The sequence below is a fragment of the Triplophysa dalaica genome, chromosome 5 (assembly GCF_015846415.1).
Source record: "Triplophysa dalaica isolate WHDGS20190420 chromosome 5, ASM1584641v1, whole genome shotgun sequence".
NCBI lineage: Eukaryota > Metazoa > Chordata > Actinopteri > Cypriniformes > Nemacheilidae > Triplophysa > Triplophysa dalaica.
This window is the reverse complement of record NC_079546.1, coordinates 17703007-17722467: the sequence shown is the minus strand read 5'-3', so window position 1 is coordinate 17722467 and position 19461 is coordinate 17703007. Positions and strand designations below refer to the sequence as shown.

Genomic DNA, 19461 nt, shown 5'->3' with positions numbered 1-19461 from the left:
AAAAGACAATGATGCAGAATAATGTCAACTATGTGGCCCCACTCACAGAACCACATGACATTACATCCCAAGCTAGCTGCATCCTGGGCTACACAGGACACCACCTACAATGTTCGCGAAATGTTAATGAGCGCTCAAGACGGTGCCATGTACACACCAAATGGCACCTGCGCTTCACCACATGCCTGATTTACCCTTGCTGAACGTAGTTCCATCTTAAAAGCTGGACTTGCCAAACACTGCCTTAACACTGGTCTAAACTGACAGCGTGACCAGAACGAAAGGAGGGTAACCAAGCACCAGCAGAACATGGCTCTTACCACAGCCTGAGTTCAGACGGCACCACCACAACATCGCCAGGGCCAGCAATGAGACCCCAACCTTGTCCTACACCGCTCACCAGTACTTCAATGAAAGACCCCGGAGTGTGACACCAGCCTTTGCCCAGCAATCACTGCAGAACATGTGAAGGCCAGAGAGCACGCTGCACCCGGCAAGATTCACAAGAGGAAAGTGAAGTGAGTAACAAGATTTGGTATCATAACTTTGCCCAGCTACGTGAGACGTGGGGGGTAGCTAGACAACACCCCTCCTCATGACACAGGACTGCAGGCATTTGCGTGGAAGCCAATCATTCCACCCCACCTGCTGTTTCATCCAGGAATGCTGCTGTGCATCTCGGTGGAGACAGAACACACCCTAACCAACCTGTTGCCAGAACCAGCAAACAGGTGCAGGAGTGCTCTCCCTTGATGTCCAAGCAGGATCGAAAAGATGAAAGGTACCCAATTTAAGCCAATGCCTGACCACTCGGGAGCATTCTCTGCCTGTATGTCGAGATCCTGTGGACCAATAGGAACCTCCAGTGATCCCACCATCATGATCCAACTATCCATCGTCAGCTGAAGTTTACATTCGCACTTCCTCTTCCGAAAGGGGGATATGTAGTGTCTGGATCAAGCCATTCAACCTCTCACTCCCTTTTGTCTAGGTATTAAGATAACATCTTCAAAGACCAAAGGAAACCTAGCTCCATGGGGTCTGGTTTTAGGTTGAACTCTCACAGAGAGTGTGATAACCATTTGGTTCCTCTGTTGGATATTTACGACTCCTTCGCTTCAAAGCATTGTTGATAAGTCTCTGTCTCATCTCTTACTTAAGACATGAGACCAAGCAGAGAAACTTCTCTGACAAATAGGAACTTATTTGATTTAAACTATTCTTCTCTGTAAATGTATCTAAATGTCTAGGTTGTGTGTTGTCCCTCGTGCTATTTTATATACTCTGTATTTGTTAGATATGCAAGTTTTGATTCAGGGTTCATTTGACGTATTCATACGTTCACAGTTCAATGCCTTGCATGTTTCATATGTAACTACACATCTTTGAAATCCCTATATGATGAGCTATGTTATAAAAAACATAGCACACATCATACTATGCCCATAACTAAGTTTAGGTATTAAACGCAAACTGACCAAACTGTCAGAGCTATGCAAATGAGGTGCCATGAGAAACAAAGGATCTTTCTTAGGCCCCCTTTTCACTTTCATGGCATTGGCCCGCAGACCATCTGGGGGCAGGACAGGTATGCATTTAAAACACCATCACCAAACCAAGTAAAAAAAACTCTTTTGGAATCGGAAAGGAAAAGAAAGAGGACGAGAAGACACTCCAAGGTGGGGGTCCGTCTAGGCCATGGAACTTTGGACTCAGAACCCAAACTCAGCGTTTCAACAGGACTGCATTCTGAAGCCATTCAAGATTTCCATCAACGCGCATACAGATATTGGTCCAACAACAATATTGCAAGTATCCGTTTCTAAATATAGATTAGCTGTGTTAAGATCGTGCCTCTTTGTTAAAGATGATTTTAATGGTTTTCAGACATGTTTTACCTGCCTCGCGGCCATGCCCTCTCACTTTCTCTCTCTCTCTCTCTACGCATCCTAGCGCATTTGTGTTTCATGTATTTGTTTGTCTTCATTATGTTTACCATGTAGAGTAGAGTTTAATAAAAACCATAAAGGCATTTGTGATTGGTTCTCTGCGTTCACGCTCACAAACTTGGTCACTTAAACTGTGTTTCGATCTATGCTACCTCTGCTCTTAATTCTGTTTGGTAAAGGCCGTTACTTATAGTCATGAGATAACGTTAGTGTATAAAATCATTGATGTATCTGCTGGACGGATACATATGGGATTTGTATCACTATCTTTCTAATAAGAATTGTAAAATATGTATGTGTAATGACGATTATTATACATATTTGCCTTTGAGCTAAACTAATTCCTTGACTGAATTTGACGTTTTAACAACTCATTTCATATATGTTTGATCTTGATAGATCTGGTGGAGAATCTTATTTGATGAGTAAACTCATCCGTAATTTAAAAAGCAGCTAAAAACGCTACAATATTTACCAAATAGTTAATGGATATATAAACGTTAATTAATATTTATATTTTTCTTAAATATATGCATGTATGTGTAAGTGTCTATAAACACAAAGTTAATAAGCACAGTACACAGACATACACTCACCTAAAGGATTATTAGGAACACCTGTTCAATTTCTAATTAATGCAATTATGGTGATGGTGTAATGGTGTGGGAGATGTTTTCTTGGCACACTTTAGGCCCCTTGGACATGGTTTAAATGCCACGGACTAACTGAGCATTGTTTCTGACCATGTCCATCCCTTTATGACCACCATGTACCCATCCTCTGATGGCTACTTCCAGCAGGATAATGCAACATGTCACAAAGCTCCAATCATTTCAAATTGGTTTCTTGAACATGACAATGAGTTCACTGTACTAAAATGGCCCCACAGTCATCAGATCTCAAACCAATAGAGCATCTTTGGGATGTGGTGGAACGGGAGCTTCGTGCATCCCACAAATCTACATCAACTGCAAGATGTTATCCCATCAATATGGGCCAACATTTCTACAGAATGCTTTCAGCACCTTGTGGAATCAATGCCACATAGAAATTAAGGCAGTTCTGAAAGCGAAAGGGGGTCAAACACAGTATTAGTATGGTGTTCCTAATAATCCTTTAGGTGAGTGTGTAGTGTGTAAACAAAAACTTTAATTCTGGATGTGATTTATCACGATTAATCTTTTGACAGCCCTAATATATATATATGTATATATGTATATATATATATATATATATATATAATATGAAGACTTTGAATCCAAAATGAGATAACTCCATCTTTAATATTTAAAAAAAATCATGTATTTTATTGTTTTATTGTGCAAGTTGTATTTTTTTAGTTATTTAGTAGGCAAAACAAACCAACGGCAGTTTGATCGATATTAACTGGAACGTACAATAGACACACACACCTACACACAATGCATATTTCAATAAAAATGTGTATATCTCTTTTTCTGTTCTGTTTTTACCAAAAAGTAACAATGGTCAAAACCTATGTGGACTTCAGATTAAAACATCTTTAACTCTACAGAAACAGTGTAACTTCAATACTCCCCTTTGGTATTTTATATTTACATCAATATGGTTTTAAGGGCCATGAAAACGATGATAATCTTGTACTTTTGGTTCATTATTTACAAAGCTTGAATTTATGTAAATCATTGGTTACATTTAGATCAAACTGACACTAAAGATGGTGAATAGGTACAGTTTTTTTTTATGTGATTAATGATGCTAAAAAAGAAAGCAAATATATTAATGTACTTACCAGGATGTGCAAGGCTGCCAATGGAATAGAAATTATTTTCTTCCCTTAAAGAACAGATAAACAAAAATGTATCGTAAGATAATGTAAGATATATTTAAGCCCATTTTAAACTACGAGGCAAAATGAATTAAGGGACAGAATTTTGCTACTGATGTTTTAATGTACTTTCTAAATAACAATAACATCATTGCACAATGTACTGGATATTGAACATGGATCTTGGCAAAAACAGGTGTTAACCTAAAAAAAACATGTTTTGATTCTCTAGTAATGAAGTGCTTTTTATTCTAACCAACCTCCCTAACTCTCTCCCTCACAACCTCACCAAGGTATACATCCTGGCTGTGATGTGAACATTCTGAAATGCAACAATACACATAAATACAGTTATTAATTTTTTTGCAGTTGAAGTCAAAAGTTTACATAGTCATTAAAAAAAAAAAAAAGTTCAAATGTCAATTAACTCTAACCTTTTTAACAATAAGCATTACTAAATAAAGCAAAATAAATAATTACCAGACTGTGATTGCCTACGCTTCCTCTGTATTGGCTTGTGGAAGATGTCAACTTGGTTGCTGACTGAAGCTGTGTGATGGGAGACTGTCGTGGCATGGTCGCTGACTGTTGCAGAGTGGTTTTTGACTGTAGCTTTGGACAGAGAGACTGTTGTGACAAACTCCCTGTCTGTAGCTTCAGATGGAGGGACTGTAGCGACGTGGTGCCTGACTGTAGCTTTGGGGAAGGGGTGGAAGACAGTAAAGTGGGAGACTTTAGCAGCAAGGTTACTGACTAATTTAAACAACAACAAAATTTGAAGGTTTGAATATAAATTATCGTTAACAAATGAAGTGAAAAGGAGTGCATTTCCTTAAATGACTATCAATAATGAACAAGGCAAAGTATGATTATTACCAAAGTGTTATTGTGTATGCTTCCTCTGTTTTGGTATGCAGAACACATCAGCTTGGTTGTTGACGGTAGAGGTAGGGTGGCAGACTTTAGTGACCTGGTTCCCGACTGTAGCTTTGGGGTCAGTGACAGTTGCAGCGTGGCCGCTGACAGTTGTTTCAGGGTCAGTGACTGTTCCAGCATAGTCGCTGACCGTCATTTCAGGGGCAGTGACTGTTGCAGCGTAGTCGCTGACAGTCATTTCAGGGTCGGGGACTGTTGCAGTGTAGTCGCTGACAGTCATTTCAGGGTCAGTGACTGTTGCAGCGTAGTCGCTGACAGTCATTTCAGGGTCGGTGACTGTTGCAGCGTGGTCGCTGACAGTCGTTTCAGGGTCAGAGACTGTTGCAGCGTGGTCGCTGACAGTCGTTTCAGGGTGAGGGACTGTTGCAGCATGTTCGCTAACTGTCGCTATGGAGTCAGAGACTGTACCAACAGGGTTAGAGACTTTAGTCGCGGGGTCACTGAGGGTAGATTGGATTGGATTCAATTTATTGTCATTACACATATAACAACTACAGTGTAACGAAATGGATTTAAGAAGAAGAATACAGCTAAAATGAGGAAGTGGAGAGAAAAACAGATACACATAATACACCATAGACAAGACTTGCAACAGGGTAAGATAATCCAGCTCAGGCAAGCAGCCATCCGGTCCTGCAGCCATTACGGCGCTTAACACAGACCCGCTTGCCAAGCTGGCGGGTCAAAGCTACGGAGGTTTGGAATTGGTCAGAGTCAGTGTTTGTGTGTGTGTCTGTATGAGCGATAAGGTCCAAAAGTCTGTGTGTGAGTGTATGATGGGGGAGGGAACGCAAGAGCGTCTCGCCACATTGCTCTTCAGGGTTGTTTCTCCAGTATCGCCTCGGCCAAGGCCAATCCTGGTTCAAGGGGGTCCGAAAAGATAAGATTGCAGTTGTTTCGTCTTGAGGCGAGTAAACCGCATTCCAATTCCACGGCTACTCTCTTTGTCCATTCTGGTCTCTAACATCATCAATTCTCCTTTCCATAGCCGTGAGCTTTTTCAAGATGTAATCCATATTGCCACACGATCCGCCATCTCTCCCACGCGTCCATCGTGTAGCCAGCTGCGAACGTTCCGTCAGGGCAGTCAGGTTCACCCGAACCTGTGTTTCTCGTCGAGAAAATGGTGTCAATTGCGCTAAGTGACCAGTTGATCAGATCCATAATTTCCAAGTTTCGAGAGCAGTGCAGAGAGAGTCTCTCAATAGATGAGACGAGACAAGACAGGAGACAAAGTAGGGAAGATATGGGGAAGGACGGGAGAGTGAAAATGCGACCGCCTCCGATGAGAGCCAAACGAGAAGAAGCTCTTCCCTGTAGAAACAAAGATTCTATATATAAAACAAAAATAGTATAACTATGCCCCCAAGACAACACATTGATGTCACAGTGATGTCAACATCATTTTTCAGAATACTCACGCTCAAAAATGTAACCTCACAACAAACTCACGGTGTGCCCCATATGGAAAAGACATAGATACATTTTACTAAATGTTTATATATTTTATCTGAAATTTGTAAGTAATATATATAACAGTCAAACAAGACACAAAATCCTTAGTAAAATTGTGTTATATGAGATTTAAGATAATTTGGAAATTTATAATTACTATATATGACAGTAAATCCACATTCAATATTCTTAGTAGATACACGTAACATCAAAGTTATATGAGTTGGGCAATCATTAGTGAAACCAAAATCTTGGTATATTATATAAAAACCTTACAAGACAATAGACATATGTAAGATGTCACATATATGAGACATTAAAGTACATGGAAAAGCACATGATGAGATTAAAAAAAATAATGACACTAGCATTGTATCAGGTTTTTAGATCACACTTTTAACATCTCAATTAGTGAATTTTTCCCAAAATGATTACATGGATCGATTACATTATATTTGTTGTTATTTAAAATTTTATGAGTAATTCTATCCAATAAAATAGTCAAAAATTATTTTTTATATACAGTTTTCAAGTTTAATTTTTACATTAAGCTCTTTTTTTTTAATTTGAAGTGCTGTCAGACCAACGACAAAAATCGGTGTTTCCTACACCATGTTATCCTCTTTTTAAAATTTGCACCCTGTTGACTTCAATGGGGCACGTTTAAACTTGCTCTTAGCCTGCTTTAACATTATTGATGTGTCATTACAAGTGCCCCAGCCATGTGAGTGCGTTTATTTAGAGTGAACACAGTGAATCTGACTGCAGTAGATGTGAAAGATATTAATAAAATTGATGTTAATTCTGCCAGCGAAATTACCTTAAAAACTTCCTGTTTTCTGTCGAAGTCCACAGTAGTCGATTGTCGAGTTCAGGCGCGTTCTCTTACCGCGCGGGTGAACTCGACAATTGAGTACTGTGGACCTCGACTGAAAACAAGAAGTTTTTCAGGTATTTTCGCTGGCAGAATTAACATTAACATTATTAATGTTATTAATTAACATTATTAATACAGGTTTAAACGTGCCAATTGAAGTCAACAGGGTGCAAATGTTGTAACAGCGCAATGTTAAAATTGACCGGAGTTCTCCTTTAACCTGAAGTTACGAGCTGGATTAGGAAACAGGACGAATCACGACGACCGACGAACGGCCAACAGACGACATAGTTTGGTGAATCTAGAGGTAACATTACAATTTAAGCTTCAATGTTTGAGCCTAAATTTGAAATACATTTATTTAAGTAACAACTGATTTTTTTAATGGCGAACGTTAACTGGTTTAACATATGTTACAGTTGTAGTTAGCTAAATTAAGTTAGCTCACAGTCACTTTCATGTTATATTACCCAAAGTGGTGCATTTTAGCAAGATTAGTACGTTAATTATCCTTATTTTTATTAATATTTATATGATAATAACACAAGTGTAACGTTGGATGAGTCTTAGATTATTGTCATGAACTCTCATGTGAGACATGGCGTGAGAACCCAAGTGCAGGCAGACACAGACGGTATTGATGGAAAACGAGGATATTTATTAACAAATAAACACTAAACAAGACAGGCAAAACAAAACCCCACGTGGGGGGAAAACAAGACAGGGATATATATAATTTTAACAAGAAACACTGACTTACTAAACTATAAACAAACACTGGTAACAAACACTAAACTAACACTTACTAGACAAGGAGACAGGAACAAGTAAAGACGGGTGCGTGAAGCAAACAGCAGACAGACTCACAGGTACTGCATACAATGCACGAGCAACGAGACAAAGAAACATGAGGACTCTTTATAGGGGAAACAGACAAAGGATAGTTAACGAGAAACAGGTGCTGGGGATTAGCACTAAGGAGAGGCTGACAAGGAACGAGATGTAGGGAACAATGACAAGACACGAGAAAGATCACTCAATCTCACACAAAACCATAGGTTATGCCATGACTCCACTCAAACAACAAGAATAAACATGACATGATAGTGGAATCATGACAGATTATAACAGATCCAGTAACTCATTGGCAGAAGGCAAAGATAACATGCAGTTAACATTTTTTCAATGTCTGCATAAATATTTGGTCTCCACCATTTTATTTTCATGTCAATATTACAGAACCTTTGTTTTTGATTCTAAGGTTTTTAAACCAGTAAATAGAATGATTATTTATATGTATACTACATTTGGTTGCACAGCCTTTGGCCAAAATATTCATGTTCAGTCAGTAAATTAACGTTAATGTGCTTTCAGTATTTCTCTAACTTTACTGTCTGTTAATAGGAAACACCGGACCCACGGACCCTTTCTGGTTGGTTGTAGGCACCTGTCAGGTAGGACTGGGCTAACGTTATATGAAAGAAATTAATATCACAAGAATCATAAAGACATATCGCCTCTATTAAATCACTTAACCTATCAATAACCTAATCTGCAATTTTCAGATTATATTCCTTTGGATATTTCAAATCAAATTTAGAAAGAAATGTGTTTAATATGTGCTTGATATAAATTTAGATAACAGAATTGTGTATCACAATATTTTCAAAATGGGTCTTAAATTTCATTTTGAGTGGCAATAAAGTCTTAAATATAACTTGCCTAACCCTGCAGAGACCTAATAGTAGAAGTGTTTTTTGTCAGAATACTGATGTTAAATGTTAGCTTAATAACAGTTTCTGTCTGCCAGTCATTTATTGATTGCTAAGCCAAACAATGATTTTTATTTATTTGATAATTTTAGAACACATGGAGAGGAAGTTTGCAGTGGTGCGGTGGAGTGAAGGTGAGGATTTTGGGAAGCTCAGTGACATAAAAACTGATTCCATAAGGGGGTATGAAAATTCCAAGATGGACCAGGATGGGAATCCCTTTGCCACCTACTCAGCCGTAATTGAATGGCGCCATGGGAGGAAACAACAACGAGGAGGCTGGCCTCACTACAGAGGCACTGTCATTTTTGTTAGTGGTAAGTTAAGAGTTACTAACTTACTCTAATTCACACAAACACAAGTACTACAGCGACTTTGACGCTGTAAGTGCCACAATCAGTATGTCATCTGACAACTATGTCAAAAATGAACTAAAAATTTAACTATGTTAAAAATGAGATGAGATAATAACACTTTGACAGTTGAAACCAGGTTGAATAAAGCTTTTCGAATAGTTGTTTATGTCAGGTGTCATGTATACCTTATGCATAACCCCCTGAATATTTGCGTAGAGTATACATAGGGTATGCAAGTATACAAGTATATGAGCAATGCATACAGAGGATGCATGCAGTGCTTGCACTTATTTTAGAGCACACATCACTAACTTCAAGTATATTTTCAGTCTAAGTGTTACAAAAGGGTGATCTGGTGTAATCAGCTGTTTGAGTATAACTCTGGTCTATTTGCTTTTGTTTTCTAGCTACTCGCTTTGAGACAATCCGTAAACTGAACTCACTGCTGAAGGAAGAAGAACCTACAGAGCTGACAAAGAGGGCCTCAGTGGCCCCCCAAAAATATGGTGACGATTCAGATTGCTCAACTGATATTGAAACTCCGTCTCAGAAAGCAAAGGTGACGTTAATTTACTTTTAGCTCCTATGCAATGACCATATTTCCCAGTGGTACAATGTACATAGAATGTGTAGGAGGCACTATTGTGTAATAGGCAGTACTATCTAGCTAAATCTGTAAGGATTCTTGATATTGATTCTCTTGTACATAATGGCTGCTCAACACCAGCAATAGCTGTCTTTTTATTTTGTTTTTGTTTTTTTCCTATCTCTTGACACCCAGAAGTCAAAGGCTCCCAGGAGGACAGACCCTGCAGAAGAGTTTCTTAAGCTATACGGTCAATCACAGCCTTCTTCAGATAATCACAACAGTCCGACTCAGACTGTGGTTGAATTAAAGCAGGAGATCAAGGACCTGAAAGAAGAGAACGCAAAGTTGAAGGAGATTGTTCTTCAAGGTATCATTGATTCATATCAAATATTGAACCATCAGACAAGTAATAAACCTTTCTGTAAATGACTGTAGGCTGAATTGGCTGTATTGTCCTAAATGATAATAGTGATAATAATAAATTATTTGTTTTTGATGTACTGTGTCTAGATGTGCCAGGACTCCTACTGAGCTTGAGGAATATAATAGATTCGGCTGCACCTCCTAAGAGATCCAGGGTGGAGCCTACCAAAGCATTACCGGCCCTTCCAGGGTCCAGGACCAGTTCTCCATGTGCCACTTCGCTGTCCCTCCCCAGATCTACTCTGTCCAGTTCCACATCTGTGTCTCCATCCCTGACTGCCTCCCAGTCTTCTTAGGTAATTGTTTTTTAAAGAATAAAAATAAATACAGCATATAAAATAGATCTACTGCTTGCCAGACTTGCTTTTAATTCAATTCAAATTTGCTTTATTGGCATGAATGTAACAACAATATTGCCAAAGCGTCCCACAAACCACATGAAAACAATCAACCCCATACATTTCATTAAACAAGTAATTACAGTGTTAAGTAATGCATATGGCAGATCTAATGTGCTTATATGTCTAAAGTCTGTTTGGCTGAAGAAGTCAGACATACTCGTATTTTAAACTTTAATGCTCACCTTGTGTCCAGGTTGAGATCCATCCTGGGACCGGAGTCATGGTTGAGAAACTGGCGTGGGCCTATTCCATCAATGCCAATTCGGTAACAGTCTTTGTGAGGCATCTGCTCACCGCAGTCTTTCCAGTGGAAATACTGCTGGTGAGCAATCTTCGGAGGAACAAACGAGGCGGAGGAGAGGCTCGTCAACCATTAGACAAAAATAAATTGGATGCCATTTACAGTATGTTTTCTTCTTTTTAATGGGTGTTTGACCAATAGTCTCTGCTTTTGTGTGTTTCCTGATTCCAGCCTACTGTAATCATTTTTGCATTGTTTTTTTTGTTCATGTTTAGGTGCAACTCTTGAGAAGTGGCCAGGGACCCAGCTTTCCAGCATTGGAAGTACGATCAATGCCAAGATTACAGAACTCCGGTCAAAAAGTAAAAATGTTGGTGTGTACACAGCTCCACATTAAACTGTTTTGTTTGCTCTGAGTTTCACACAGGTGTGTCACATAGTCCTTGGCCCTGGGGCAAAACAGGTTCTGACTACTGTCTACTGAAAGTAAGTACTGCTTATAGTGCCTGTTTATTCTGAGGTATCCCGTGTGCAGAAGAACAAACCTGGCATATATGTAAGCCATTAAGGCATTTTAAGTTTACATTCTAAAATGTTTTTGTTTGTGTACTTTGCAATTTCAAAATCAAGTATACTCAAAATATCTAAGTAAACAGTAGTAGGCAGTATTAGCATTATGCTCAGAGCGATTGATTGCACTTAAGCCCCATGCCTCGTTCCTTGAATGTGAATACACCTGTTTGTTGACAATGTTTAGTTGTTAGTGACACTGTTCCCATGTTAGAATAGGAATAGGATAAGCATGTACTCCCTAGGTTTGTATGCAGGCTTGTAGTGTGTGAAAATATCAAATTGTGAAAAATATTCCTATGTAGTCACAAGTTCATTTAAATCTAATATTTGAAAACATTGTTTTTAGGATTAGGGTTTACTGCTGTCAGCACTGTAATCACAGAAGAGTTTAACAGTTAATAAAGACTATTGAAAAGATGTCCTAGCAGCTTTGTTTTTAATATTACAGATGTATTCTGACTGCATTTATGTCATTGTGTGGTAGAAAGTAGTTGATCTGGGTGTTGGCCAAACACTTGCCAGTTATAACTCTGCTTCATCAAATGTTTTTGACTGTAGAAACTCATTTGAAATTATATAATTTCATACATAAAAAGCACTAGAAAGATGTTTGTAATTGTAAATATTAACATATAAATTGTATATGTCTCTATAACTAAGAAATGTTTTACATAGTAATTAAAAATGCAAAATTGATATCAAATATAAACGAAAAACATACTTTGCCATGTACTGTCCTTATAAACAGCATATATATTGTTTGTTTGATTCATACTTAATTCATATAATTACGTTGTATGAGAAAAATGCGAAAGTGGCCACTTTCATGAGTAAATCATAATATGAGACATATAACTCTCATAACACATATAATGCATATAAAACATAAACATTTACTATTGTAGGCAATAGGAAATTCTTAAAAGTTTTTTTCTGTTTCTTTTCCATATGGGGCTCAAACTGTGATCTTACTTTAGAGGATTAGATGTGGCTTATTTTTCTTTGGAAGTCACCATTATGTTGATCATTGCTTGCTTTAGTTGAGCTCTTGACTATACAGTGTATGACTTCTCTTCCTCTGGCTGCTGTAACTGTGTACTTACTGTATATAGCACATTTATTATATTGAGTAATGCCAAAAAATTATCTGATGATAGTATAATCATGGCTAAATGTTGATGAGAACAGTGTTGTGCCATAAAATGTGTGATACTAGAAAGTGAGATTCAGCTGTTGTGAGACTATCAGATAGTATAAAGATCTTCAAAATAAAATATGCGCATAAACATTGCAACAATTTATAATTAAGACACAAATACATCAAAACTCATGTGTATGAGCCTCGATAATGGTAAGAATAAATTGAGAAGCTTCATGCTGCAATGCATGCTGGGTGGCATGAATACATTTAGAACTATGATGTTACCCAGCATGCATTAAAGCGTGACGTTTTCATCCTGCTGATTGTCACCATTGTTGAGTTTAATATGCTGATCCTTGATGTGTGTGTTTTCCTCAACATTCAGATTATGACATCATAACCTAAATATTTTGACCACGTAAAATAAACAGTAAAATATGCAAATAAATACCTCCTACAATGGCTTCATAAAGTCTCTGCATGACTGGTAGGGAGGGATGGTTCTGAATGAAGGAGTTCTTTACAAACATTTTTGTAGAGCTGTGCTGGCCTCTCTGCATAGTTATACAGAGAACTGGAGAGACACCCAGAATTTCCAATTTATGGAGCTGAAAATATAGAAAAAAAAAAATGTGTCTTCTGAAAATCCACGATTGTATTTCCCATCTAAAATCCAAATAATTCAAATACTTGTTCAGAATATATTTCACTACATTTACTTACAAGCAAGTCCACCGAATTCATAATTTTGCACATATTGCCATCTTTTTTTATTTTGTTTGCCAATTGCTCATCAAATTTAATTTTTTGGGCTGTCAAGTTCTGCTTCTGCTCTACTTTTGTGCCACTATGTTTGCATGATTTGGAGGCACTGCCAATATTAGTAATGCAAACACTACACTGGCATGTTGTGGATCCAGGTGCCATGTTTGTGTATGACTAAAATGTGTGTGTGTCTGAAAGAGAGCGAGAGAGAGCGAGAGAGAGAGAGAGAGAGAGAGAGAGTGAGTAGGGGTTAGGCAAGAGAAGAGATGGCTCTTAAAAGAACCGTTGGTTTAAAGATTTTGTAGGCACTGTAGATTGACGAGTTTATGATCAGCAGTTAACTGCAAGACAAAAAAAATAGAATTACAATTTGTGTATAAAAAAATGAGAAGTTCATATAACTGTGCTTTTGCTTCACTTGACAGGGTTGAATTATAGTTCAAAAAAAAGTTGTTAATACCGATTTACCAATTTGAATTGGATGCTTTCACGGCTTGGGCTCATCGACTCCAGGTCTTTTGAGATCAGATTCCCAGATGATTGACTGTTCGATCGTTTTTAATGTGATTCCTTCTGAATCCAACTCACTTAGTAGTCTTTGCAAATCATTTCAAAAATGAAAATTCTGTCATCATTTACTCGCCCTCAGATTGTTCCAAACCTGTATACATTTATTTGTTCTGATAAACACAAATGGAGATATTTGGAAATATCGTCCATGTGTTTATCAGAACAAAGAAATGTAGGTCTTAGGGTGAGTAAATCATGACAGAATTTTCACTCTTGGGTAAACCTCTAAACTGTTTCTATCAAAATGATTTGCAGCATCCTGACTTTCTTTCAGTCACCATTATTTCCATGCAATGAAAGCTATTTGACAAAGACCATGAGTTCCTTCTGTTATCTTCAAACATAATATACAAGATTGTTTTTAATTATACATTTTATGATTAATGGATTCTTTGTCATATTCACATGAATGATAATGATATTACTTTACAGAAAACCCTAAAATCAGTTGAGGCTGCGAAAAAAAAAAAAGCCTTTTGAAAATTCTTGAAGAAAGTAAGATGAGAAGGAAGGAGAACCCACTGTTTGAAAACAATTCAAATAAAAGGAAAGAGGATTTTTCTGACAGTGAAGACAGTGATGATGGAGCAGTGGTACCTAAAAAAATACACGAGGACTTAGACAAAAAATACCGCTTCCAAAAGAAACAAAAACATCAGCTACAAGGAGAGCTGATGGAGTGTAAAAAAAGGTAAAAGCTTCTAAAAAGTCTTCCGTGTTCACAAAACACAACTGTCTTGTAAATATGAAATGTAATGAAGTAATAGCAGAAAATTATGAACTTCTCTTTCTTGTTTTCTACATCATTAAAGACATGCAGAATTAGAAAAGATCAACAAGGACCTTGTCGCAGAGCTGACTACATACAGACAACTTAATGTTACACTGCAGCAGAACATCAATGAAGTTCTTCAAAGGGCCTTCTCAAAAACACATGGTAAAAGATACAGAGTTTGATAATCAGTGATAATCAATTAAAGAATAGAATTGCTTGCAGCATGGGCCTGAGCACCACAGCAACGCCGCAACATGGTGGCTCTTAGAAACCGGCACTCAAGTTTGATCCAAATCACTCAGTATTTGCTGTATATATGAGACACTTCTTGCTTTTTTGCCATGAACGAATTGTTTTGCATCTACTTGGCCATATCATTTGACATTTTAAAAACCTGTCTTTGCCCTAGCCTTATGGCTAAAGTCTCTGAAGTTTGTGCCCATTTTTAAGAGTTTGAGCGTTTCAAAGGGCCCAATATGTCCCAAACCCTTGAAAAAAATATTGCACCTACCTCTGTTGTCAGGCTCTAAGAACTGACTTTTCATCAAATAGTAATTGTATTGTATTGATCAAAAATAGGACATTGCATTTGAAGGCTTAAATTAATTTGTCTGTGTTATCATTGTTTTCAGATTCCTCATTTTTTGAAGTCAGCGAAACCTCCTCATCCCTACCCGAAAAGGGTACTCCTGAACGGCAAACATCTGATAAGCTGCCAAATACTAGCGGGGAAATTTATGAAAGAAAAAATGGCAAGGTACATTTTCACTGCATCTCTTTTTTACTTCACTTCTTCCCAGTTACATTTTTTATACACTTACGGAAAAAAAATCATAATTTGGTTTTACATTTTTCACTGTCTTAAAATTTAATTTTTGCTACACTGCTTATTTAAAGGAAGAGCTGGAAATAAAAACGGCAACATTTTTTTCATTGTGGTACTCAAGAAAAGTAATATTTTAACTAACTAAAAAGTAAGTAAATCACAGTTCATCGTTAATTTAAAAGCATGTCAACACCTTACACAGGCGGTGAAAGAAGAGACATACAGTAGAGTCGTTTTTTGACAGATGAACAAAACAATACATGCTAAAAGGTCTAAAAACTGTACTGACGTGATTTTAATGCATTATAAAAGTAGTTTTAAAGCATTTAATTTTAATAGATTTTTTTTAATCACACTCATATAAATAGACTGTATGTATACGACTCAGACAACCAGGGAAGTTTCAAACCACAGCAGGTGTATTTATTGGCATTATATGTAAAGATGAAGAATTAAAGAGCCTAGCGTGCTCATGGCACGGACACTTTTATTAACCCTATTTCCAAGATGGGACCCCCTTGGCCCAGTTTTACAGTATGCCTGAGTTGAATTAAGTTATTTATGTCGCTTTTATAAAAAGGCCTAAGAAGTATACATTACTGGTAAGCATCTGGAGACAAAACAATGGCACTGATATATTTTATGATATTTCTGGACAAGTTACATTCACTTAAGACAGGTGAAACATTCATTTTAGTCTGGGACTCAGAAATATCTTGTTCAATATTAAAGATACCAAGATGATATCTTGACAGAATGTTATTTACATTATGGTCATGAATGACTTGTTTTTTATAGACTGTGTCATACAGTATATCTCCTTGGACATTTGCTAATGGTTTAAAAGGTGAAATAACTAGAGCCTCAAAAAAATTCCACTTTCAGATGAAAAATATTGTCCATGTTCGTTTTACATTTTTGTAACTTTATACTACTCTTAAAGAAATATTTACCCCTAAATGTCTGTCTTTTTTTACCATTTTCTTTGTTTAAGATCCACGTAGGAGAAAATGTTTGGCTTAGAGAGGAGGTGTGGAAGAAAATTCGTTCCTCTGCCAAAGATTCTCTCTTCGTCAAAGAGATGGCTGTGGCACTATGGGGGACAGCAACTTTAAAAAACAAAAGTGTGTCTGGAAACGAGTGTCCCACGAATAAAAATCCTGTGAAGCCTCCCCTGACCCCATCCAAGCTGCAAGTTTTGAGAGGTACTCTATGCAGTATGCACATTTAAATATGAAACCATCGTCAATTGTTACACAATAACTTCATATTATGTTTTTTATATTATAATTAATGTTTGGATAACCTCATTTATATGCATCCATTTAAAATCATCACTTATTGGTCAAATCACTAGCTGGGTTTCCCTCACCGTTGTTTCATGGGCTTTGTGAAGTTTCACATCTGAAACAAGTGATGGAAACGACAAATGTCGATAAAACCCCTTAATTCAATAAAAGTTTTTACTCTCAACGGAGGCTTTTTCTTTATTTTGTGAAAACTGTTATTGTGAATAATGTGAGATTGAAACACATTTGCTTAGTAATTTCTGACGTCTTTGTGGTTTCTGCATTTTTTTAATTTACCATTGCATTTACCAATACCAACAACCCTAGTCCTTGGTCCCCCCTGACAAAATGTTTTAGATGTTTCCCTATATAAAGCGCCTAGAAAGACATCAAAAACATTCTGGGTAGGGGGCAGGAGGACCACGGTTAAAAATGACAGTTCTAGATTACTGTAGTCTAAAGTTCACCAATCAATGAAATTAATTATTTCTCTTTTTACTTTCAAGTCTGTTTCAGTGACTGCCTCAGAACAAAGGAGCCCGAAAAAAATGAGAGAGAGAAGAGGGAGAATCGAGTTGGTTATTACATATCCCAGAAAATTCAAGACATTATAAAAAAAGAACAAAGAAATGAAAAAGTGTGAAAGCTGTTGAAGCACAAATAAAATAGGAATTAATGACTTGACAATAATTTTCCAGGTATGATTCTAGTTGGAATGGTTTTCTAAGTCTTTAGTTTTAAGTCTTCAGTTTTTGTAATACATTTAAATACCATTTGTCCTCTGTGAAAAAAATAAACATATCAGACTGTCAATCAGATCAGTGTGTAGTTATTTTTATTGAATTAGACCCACTTGTACGGATTTTGCCCAACCAATAACAGCAAATAAGTGTGGTTAGCTGTGGCCAGTCTGTCCAACAGTCACCAGACCAGCCTGACCTGCTATGACCAGCTAAGACCAGCCTGACCTGCTATGACCAGCTAAGACCAGCCTGACCAGCTAAGACCAGCCTGCCCAGCTAAAAAAATGTGTCCAAAACCCCTCTAAAACCAGCTTGCTTAACCAGCTATGACCAGGCTGGGAGATCAGCTAAAACCAGCCAACCAGCTTAAGGCTGGTTTTAGCTGTTTTTTTCAGCAGGGTAACTATTTTGCATAAGAACTGTTCTGTTAAAATATTAACATAAGAAACAATAGTAAAGTGCATTCATTCATTTATTTATTTATTTAGAAATACAATATTATTTACTTACTCGTTGTATAAATACCGTGCACTGTGCTGTGTTTTTCCTGTTTGCCCCTGTAAAGCTGCTTTGAAACAATACACATTGTGAAAAGCGCTATATAAATAAACTTGAATTGAAAATTGAATTGAATAGTAAAGTCAGTGTTTACGTCTAATGCATATATTACACAAGTGATCTCTTATTTTATAATTGCATATTTAAATGATTTCAGTAGCCTTTTTTATATACCTTGCTAACTGCACAAGACTTTTTAATAAAAAAACAACAACCTGTAAACCTTTATTGCATACCTGAGTGACTCAAAATTGTTAATTAATTATAAATACATAACTTTACAGAAATGCATCAAAAGCAAGAGTTAAAATTTGCATGACTATTTGTAAGGGAATTCAGGAAATATGTTATTTTTGTATGTTATACATTAAACACTCATCTGTCATTTCACGTGACAAAATAACAAACAACTCAAACCCGAATACTCGGGAGATTAACTAATCATTTCTGTTTGCGGCAGTCTGCACAGAACGACTCAGACCCGTGGATTGGGTTGCTGATCTGATCATTTCTGTTTTCTGTAAATGCATTCTACATGGGCAAAATAACGAATGACTCGAGCAGGAAGTCTCTAGAGTTAAGCTATAATCCTTTTTGTTTCTTGTACAGATTTCAGAGTTTATATGGCTGTCAGGAAACAATTAAATTATAGTTTCTCATAACTTGTCCCGAACTACAATAAAAGTTATTTCTTATTATAAATCTAATTAAACTATGATAAACAAACGTTATGGGGTAATTTGGCTATTAACATGTAACATTAATATAACTCTGCACAGATGATCGAAATGACTCGAAAAAGGATTTGATCATTTTGCTGAACAAGACTCAATCATCCCAATCGCAAAAATGACTTGAACTTCCCATCACTAGACCAACTAAAACTAATTGGACGGTAAGTTTTACAAACCTTAAAGTATTAACAGTACTTTGTTAAACCACCACAATCATCATTACTTTTTTCTTTACTTATTACATAGAGATGCTGATTGGCTATTCGTGACATTCCAATGTCTGTAATTTCCTGTTAACCGCTTAAAAACACATGGTTCTTCCAGGTCGTTATTAATAACACATATGAGATTATAAACCCTTCTGATACAAGACGCTCTGGCATGATTCTGTGATTACAACAGTGTGCTAAAATTTCATCCCACCCTTCAGATTGTCCTACCAGACATGCGCACATAATATTACGTAATTTTTTTACGCTGTAAAATCGTCCTACCTGTTCATTTTATACTGCAACGACAACATGATAGGGTATTTTCGATGATAAATCATTCTACATATTTATTTATTACTGCTAGGACAATTTGATGTGAATTAATCTTATCTGTTTATTTTATACTGTAGGATAATCTGATCAGGTATGTATGCTAACTCATTCTGTATGTTTATTTTAAACTGGTAGG

General features: G+C 36.9%; 1 long non-coding RNA gene across 2 annotated transcripts; it reads left to right on the top strand.

Moving 5' to 3' along the window:
* The first annotated feature begins 7042 nt into the window (after window positions 1–7042).
* On the top strand, window positions 7043–17898 carry LOC130420319 (uncharacterized). Of its 2 annotated transcripts, none has more exons than XR_008906628.1 (14): window positions 7043–7098; window positions 7184–7331; window positions 8429–8478; window positions 8889–9113; window positions 9560–9711; window positions 9934–10108; window positions 10252–10460; window positions 10759–10969; window positions 11082–11292; window positions 14288–14546; window positions 14668–14792; window positions 15263–15387; window positions 16451–16661; window positions 17252–17898. It is a non-coding gene; the product is annotated as an uncharacterized LOC130420319 (long non-coding RNA). The 2 variants fall into 2 exon arrangements; XR_008906629.1 differs by having other exon boundaries at window positions 7049–7098; window positions 7251–7331.
* The last annotated feature ends 1563 nt before the right edge of the window (window positions 17899–19461 follow it).